Below are 6,000 nucleotides of genomic sequence, written 5' to 3'. Positions count from 1 at the left end.
ATTTAGACTTCAGGTAGGATCTACTGGGAAGTCGCCGCTGCAATTCCACTGCTGAATTTCCATATTAATTAAAAAAAAGTGTATATATATATATATATATATAGAATGGAGGTAATATTATGCATGTTTCTGTACATGTAATTATGACAATAATGGAGTCTCTGTTTCTTTCACAGCACAGTTTGAGAGAAATTTAAAACTGCCGCTCAAAATATTTTATTAGTGTGCCAACAATGGTTCTTGGTTCTTATGTAATTGTTTAAGCTTTTCTCCTGGTTATTTATTCATTCATTATACTGTAAGTTGATGTATTATTTTCTAGATTGCTGCTCCTCCTTTTTTTCTGTTGCTGTGCTTTTGTTTTAGTGATGTATTAAATCTATGCTGGCACAAAGTGTGTGAAATGGACATTTTCCCCGGAAAAGTCTGTGAAAATAATTCAAGGGAGAGGAAGTGACAATAAGTCTATTGCGGTACACTTTTTTACACCGCAAGCAGTTTTTAAGAAGATTTCAATTTTAGATGCGGTAGTTGGCTGTATTAACTACTTGCTGATATGTGGCACATTACATTTTAATGAAAGTATAATATGGCAAAAAGAGAGGAGACATTTATTTTCAATGTTTAACTTAGGAGATTTATTTATTTATTGTAATGTCGTTTCAAAATGTTCAGGTTAGGAAATAGTTTCCCAAGCTAAAAACCTAGGTCTTTGTGAAATGCATATGTAGATGCAAGCAGACCAGAGACCGTGCATTGCACTATGGCGAACTACAGTACAGTGCACTCTGGTTCAATACAGCCAAAACAAACATGTGAGTCTAACGCGATGAGAAGAAAATAGAAGATCGAAGACAAAATAGAAATCCCACAACTGCTAAAAACTGATGCTAATACATTTTTGTTTGCGTTTTGTGAAGAAGGAAGTTGCGCTCTTGTCATCTTTGAATGTTTTTGTACTGTTTTCTTCACTGACTCTTGGTGGAGTACCACTACAGGCGAGAGTATGAGCAGGTTTTTCAAATAGTTTGGATCGTTTGACACAGTGCAGTGTGAAAGCGATTCGGATCAGCTGAAAATGTAACGAATGCTGCAGTTTTGGTCCCCAGTTGAACTGAGTCTACCAGACTATCAGGTGTGAAAATACCCTAACAACTAATTGTATGTGGATGACTTTTTCTGACTCCACCCAATATATGCATGCATAGTCATACGACAGATTAAAGTGATTGAATATGATGGCCATGTGGTTTGCATTTCTTTGAACAGAAAATCCCCTCACTTGAATCCTTTCAGAGCACAGAAAAGCTGGAGAACATCTGATTTCAAACTGCCTAAAATTTCGGCTAAAACTGGTGGTGTAGGGGAAACATTGTAGTGCCAGTGTGAAACCCTTGTTCCTTTACATTAAAATTTGGTTTTCCAAAGTTTTCCAGACCCAGCAGCTGTCAGACAATGACAGAAAATGTCACCTTTCCCCCTCTTTGGGAAAGCAGTGAGGTGAACATAATCTGGTGAGAAGAGTTTCTGCATCTTAGCGCCTGTCTGTTGACCTCTACTTTACTTAATCTCCCTTCGACATTGAGAATACATTTAAAAGCTAGTGAAAAATCAGGGAGCCGCATATTCTCTTATAGTGTGAAGTAAAGGGAAAAGCTAAAAATGATTTCTACTGTCTATTTTTAGCACTAAGCCCTGCCCCCTTGGTGCTTTAAACAGATGCTACTCCCAGTGGAGAGCATCTCCAGCAGAAACTCTCCCACTGTGCAGTGCATGTGTGAACATCAACCATGGAAACGGTCTGGATTTTATTTTTTATTTTTTTTCCATAATCTCCAATGTTGGACCAAAGGAAAAAATAAAGCTGAAGATGCAACCAAACCTTCTTTTTGTTTTATTATGTTTCAGTGACAGATTGGTTCATTGGAAAGGTAAATCTTTTTTTTTTTTTTTTTCAGAAACCCCTCCAAAAACGTCTTAATATTCAGTATTAGCACTTAGAAAAATGAGCGTCTCAAAGTGTTAAGCTGTTCCACTCAACTTCATTTAAACTAGATGTCAGGTTTAATGCTAAGTGGTGATAATCCTCTTTGCAAATAAAAACAAGATAAACCCAGTTAATCTTAATTTGAGAGGTGTTTGCAGCTCCGCTTTCAAAAGTTCTGCTTTTGCATCGCCACGTCCGCTGTGAGCGAAGACATGCAGCGGTACCTGATCAGGCTTACACAAATTTCATGAGTCGATGACGTCAATCCAAGTAACCAATGTTAGAGGGCTTGCCTTTTAAGTGACTCTGGATGCATGGATGGATGAGATTCTTTTTTATCTACATGAAATAAAGTTTGTGTTCTTTGTTTTGTTTTTTAGGGATTTCACACTATCTTTGCTTGACCTACTGTTTCATCTTCTCCATATAAAAACAAAAACTCTGGTGCTCACTGGAGTATTAGTAACCTTCCTCTGACCTGTGAGATAGTATGTGTGTGTATATGTGCGTGCAACCTGTTCCATCCCAGTTGCACCTGGCGTGAGTTAGACAGACCACCATCTGTTCGGTGCCCCCACGCTGAACTAAATGCCACTTTCATAGAATATCAGGAAATTGTTGCTGTTGCTCAAGCCTAATTTACTAAAAGCATCAATTTTGTGTTTTTATATACATAATTGCTTTTGTCTTTTGTTTGGTTTTGTTTGCTCCAAAGATAAAATTAGTTTGCGTTACCTTTATTTGTGTGAGGAGGAAATCCAGAGGATGGGCCAATGATGGAAGCTATAGGAAGTGGAAGGTAAACGCAATCTGCTTGCTCTACTTTTCAGCGATGAGGAGCCACTGCACTGAGACAAAGGCTGGCTTTCACTCTCTTTCAGAATACCTCAAGGACTTGACATGCTAGATTTAAGCAAGTGCAAATAGGCTTAAAATGAATTCTGCACATCCCCTCCCTCCTTCCGTTTCTGTTTGCAGCTTTCCAAGCAGGCGGGGGTTTTAGGATCAAAACCAACATGTTGGCGCAGATTTTTAATTTTTTTTTTCCCACTAAAACAAAATGGGACTTAATTAGGTATGCACATATTTTAACGTGATTAATCCAGACCATTTTATATTTGTGTTTTTTTTCTTCTGGTTTTTCATTTCAAGGTCATTTTAATAGCAGATTCTTAAAAATGCCTTTTGAAGAATTACACCATGCTTCGTCACCAAGCATTTCACCAGTAATGAAACGCATGCGGTGCACTCTGAAGTGAGTGCAGGAAAGAGAGCAGAGAGCAACAGCACAGCATGAGCACATGGCACACGGACCAACACATCACCCACAAAAAGGGGGTGGGGGTTTCTACGAGTGTTTTGATGTGTTGTGATGAATCCTTAACCACTAACTGTGTGTGTGTGTTTTTTTTTTTTATTATTATTATTCTATTCAAGGTGCAGAAATGTGGAAACGCAGACGGCAAGGAGTGCGGAATTGAGAAACTGGAAAAAAAGATGCCAAAGATGAAACAATAAAGCAGGTGAGTTACTTGCGATTGTGGATGAATGCTTTTTACGTGACTATTACAACTCCTACAGTGCATTGCAAAAGTATTTATACCTTAAATTTTTCACATAGTGTTTATGCCTTTTAACTGTGAATTTGAAGTCCGAGAGAAAAATCCTATAGGCGTTTTGTAATTGTAGACTTTTTTTTTTTAGTCTTTCACAAATACAAAACAGCAGATAAGCCTCTTCAAATTCTTAAGTACAAGTACACACATTGTGTTCTTTGAGTCACACTTTTAAACAATCTTACATTCTAAAGAATGTAAGATTCTTTAGAATCCACACACCTACGTCGGGGGGAAAAAATAACTTTTAACATCCCCACTTGTGTTTTGTGGCTCTGAAGAAGACCGTTTTCCCCCAAGACATGCTTTCAAGGCCCTTGCATAAATTAACCATTCTTAACATAACGTCAAGCTTGTCGTTAGTGCATGTTGGACTGCCTCTTGCCCCCGAGGTCTCTGCTGTTCACGGACGGGATCTCAAGGTGTCATTGTGGAAAGGAGGGGCTTTGGTTTGAGAACCTCAGGGACACAGTTTTCCTTTTTTTGCAGATGAGATTATGTTGGCATTCTCAGGCTGTGATCTTCAGTGTTCCCTGGAGTGGTTCGCAGATGAGTGTGAAGCATCTGCAATGAGAGTCAGCCCGTTTTTCTCGTTGCTAGAAAAAATGTGGATCCCTTCCTCTGTGTTGGGAGTCGGTCTCCCCTTCATTGGGAGAAGTTCGGGAACCTTGGTGTCTTGTTCAGGAGAGATGGCAGGATGGACCAGGAGATGAATAGACAGACTCAAGTCGCATGTTAATTTTCTTTGAGCCGGAGCATAAAGAAAATTAACATCATCCACAATTGGATATGGACCATGACAGAAAAACCAAGATGCCTGAGACAAGTTGCTGAAATTAGTTTATACCAAGTTTGCTCTTAAACACAGGGTGAAGAATTTCATCATTCGGGGGGAACTCTTGAAGTACTTCAATAGCGAAAGCCTCTAAAGTGGATGGATTTTATTTAGGGTCTTCAGATTAAAATAAAAATAAAAATAAAAAAAATTCCCAACAGACTTTTTATATCTTTATTTGTTAGAGTAAAACAAAAAAAATCACATAAAATTGACTTTCCATTTGTCATTATGAACTAGCTTGTGTAGAACTCTCATATAGAAGTGTAACACACCAACATTTATGTTTGTAACATGACAAAATGATAATAAAACATTACAGAGCATAAATACTTTTATCAGGCGCTGCACAACAGTCTTCACTATATACAGCTTTGGCCACAGTGCCACACATGAACAATCCAATACTGTAGTGTGAATAAACCATTTGAAATGTACAATATCAAATTTAAGTCAACACATTCATAACTCACCTCTGACCTTTTGAGATCAACCTTCTGTGGTGCAGCTGTGGTGCATCTTCAGTAGAAACGCATCTGTCAAGGTTGACAGGTTACAATCAGCGGCAGAAATGAGAAAGAGAGACACAAAGATATCTCTAAGACTGATGGTCTGGGGAAAAAAAAACAGTCAGGAAGATGAAGATCATGGGACAATTCTGGAATGAGAGGGACTACAAAGGACAGACAAAATAAAAGGTTTTCTGAGGCTGCTTGGGTAAAATAATTTTTCCTGTTTGTGTGCAATGATAACTGGTGACAGAGCAGATGGCGGTGGTGGGATTTACAAGTGGACAAAGTGTTCAAAAATGCCTAATGGCAAGTAAAAGTGCTGAACATGTTTTCTCTGCCAGGCATAAGCTTTAGCACTCTTGCAGTGTTGTGCAGAAAGCAAAACAGAAGGCAGAGCCAAGGATTTAGGGACACATTTATAAAAAAAAAAAATAAAAAAAACATTAATACTTTCATAATCTGACACTAGGATAGTAGTTTTGCTGTATCAACTTGTTGATGGATGCCATAGAGCTGTGCACTTTATCGTAATTTTTGCCTAAAAGCACCAGATTACAGCTGTACAAAAGGGCAAAAGCAGTGGGCCAAATGGTGGTGACAACTAGACACATTTCAACTGTATATATGCCCGGGGTTGGGACTCTCTAAAGTAAATTATGTCTAACACCTGCTTAAGATTTATTTTGAAAAGGTACTTTTAATCTGACAAAGAAAATTTATTGAAATAAACATTCAAATTTTTTTATATATGTGACCGTATACAGTTAAGACTGACATTTTTTCAGTTACAAATGCAAAAAGCCAGTCAGCAGTTTAAATGGCTTTTAAACTTCTCTAGAGAATCTTTCAACATGAAGACAGTCAAACATCTTACTTAACTTAAATGAAAATAATTTTGATGTTAATCTGCCATTCATGTAAATAATAATTTGTGAATTTTGTGCCCCTCGATGATATATTTCAACACCCCAAAGTTAGTTTGAGACTCAAAGGAAATTAACAAATTTCCTACCAGGTTGTGTGAAGTTGAGATATTTTCCGTGAATCCTC

At 37.8% G+C, this 6,000-nt stretch overlaps 1 protein-coding gene across 3 annotated transcripts in view; it reads left to right on the top strand.

Annotated features, from left to right (window-relative positions):
• dlgap1b (discs, large (Drosophila) homolog-associated protein 1b) overlaps positions 1-6,000 on the top strand; it is a 98,502-nt gene that overhangs the window by 32,961 nt on the left and 59,541 nt on the right. For all 3 annotated transcript variants that reach the window (XM_016673174.1, XM_007555614.2, XM_007555615.2), the window contains exon 2: positions 3,425-3,510. The gene's annotated coding sequence lies outside the window, so the exon portion shown is untranslated. The remainder of the gene's footprint in view (positions 1-3,424; positions 3,511-6,000) is intronic.

The sequence above is a fragment of the Poecilia formosa genome, unplaced genomic scaffold (assembly GCF_000485575.1).
Source record: "Poecilia formosa unplaced genomic scaffold, Poecilia_formosa-5.1.2 Scaffold71, whole genome shotgun sequence".
Lineage (NCBI taxonomy): Eukaryota > Metazoa > Chordata > Actinopteri > Cyprinodontiformes > Poeciliidae > Poecilia > Poecilia formosa.
The sequence above is the reverse complement of the archived record's forward strand: the minus strand, read 5'-3'. Positions and strand labels throughout refer to the sequence as shown.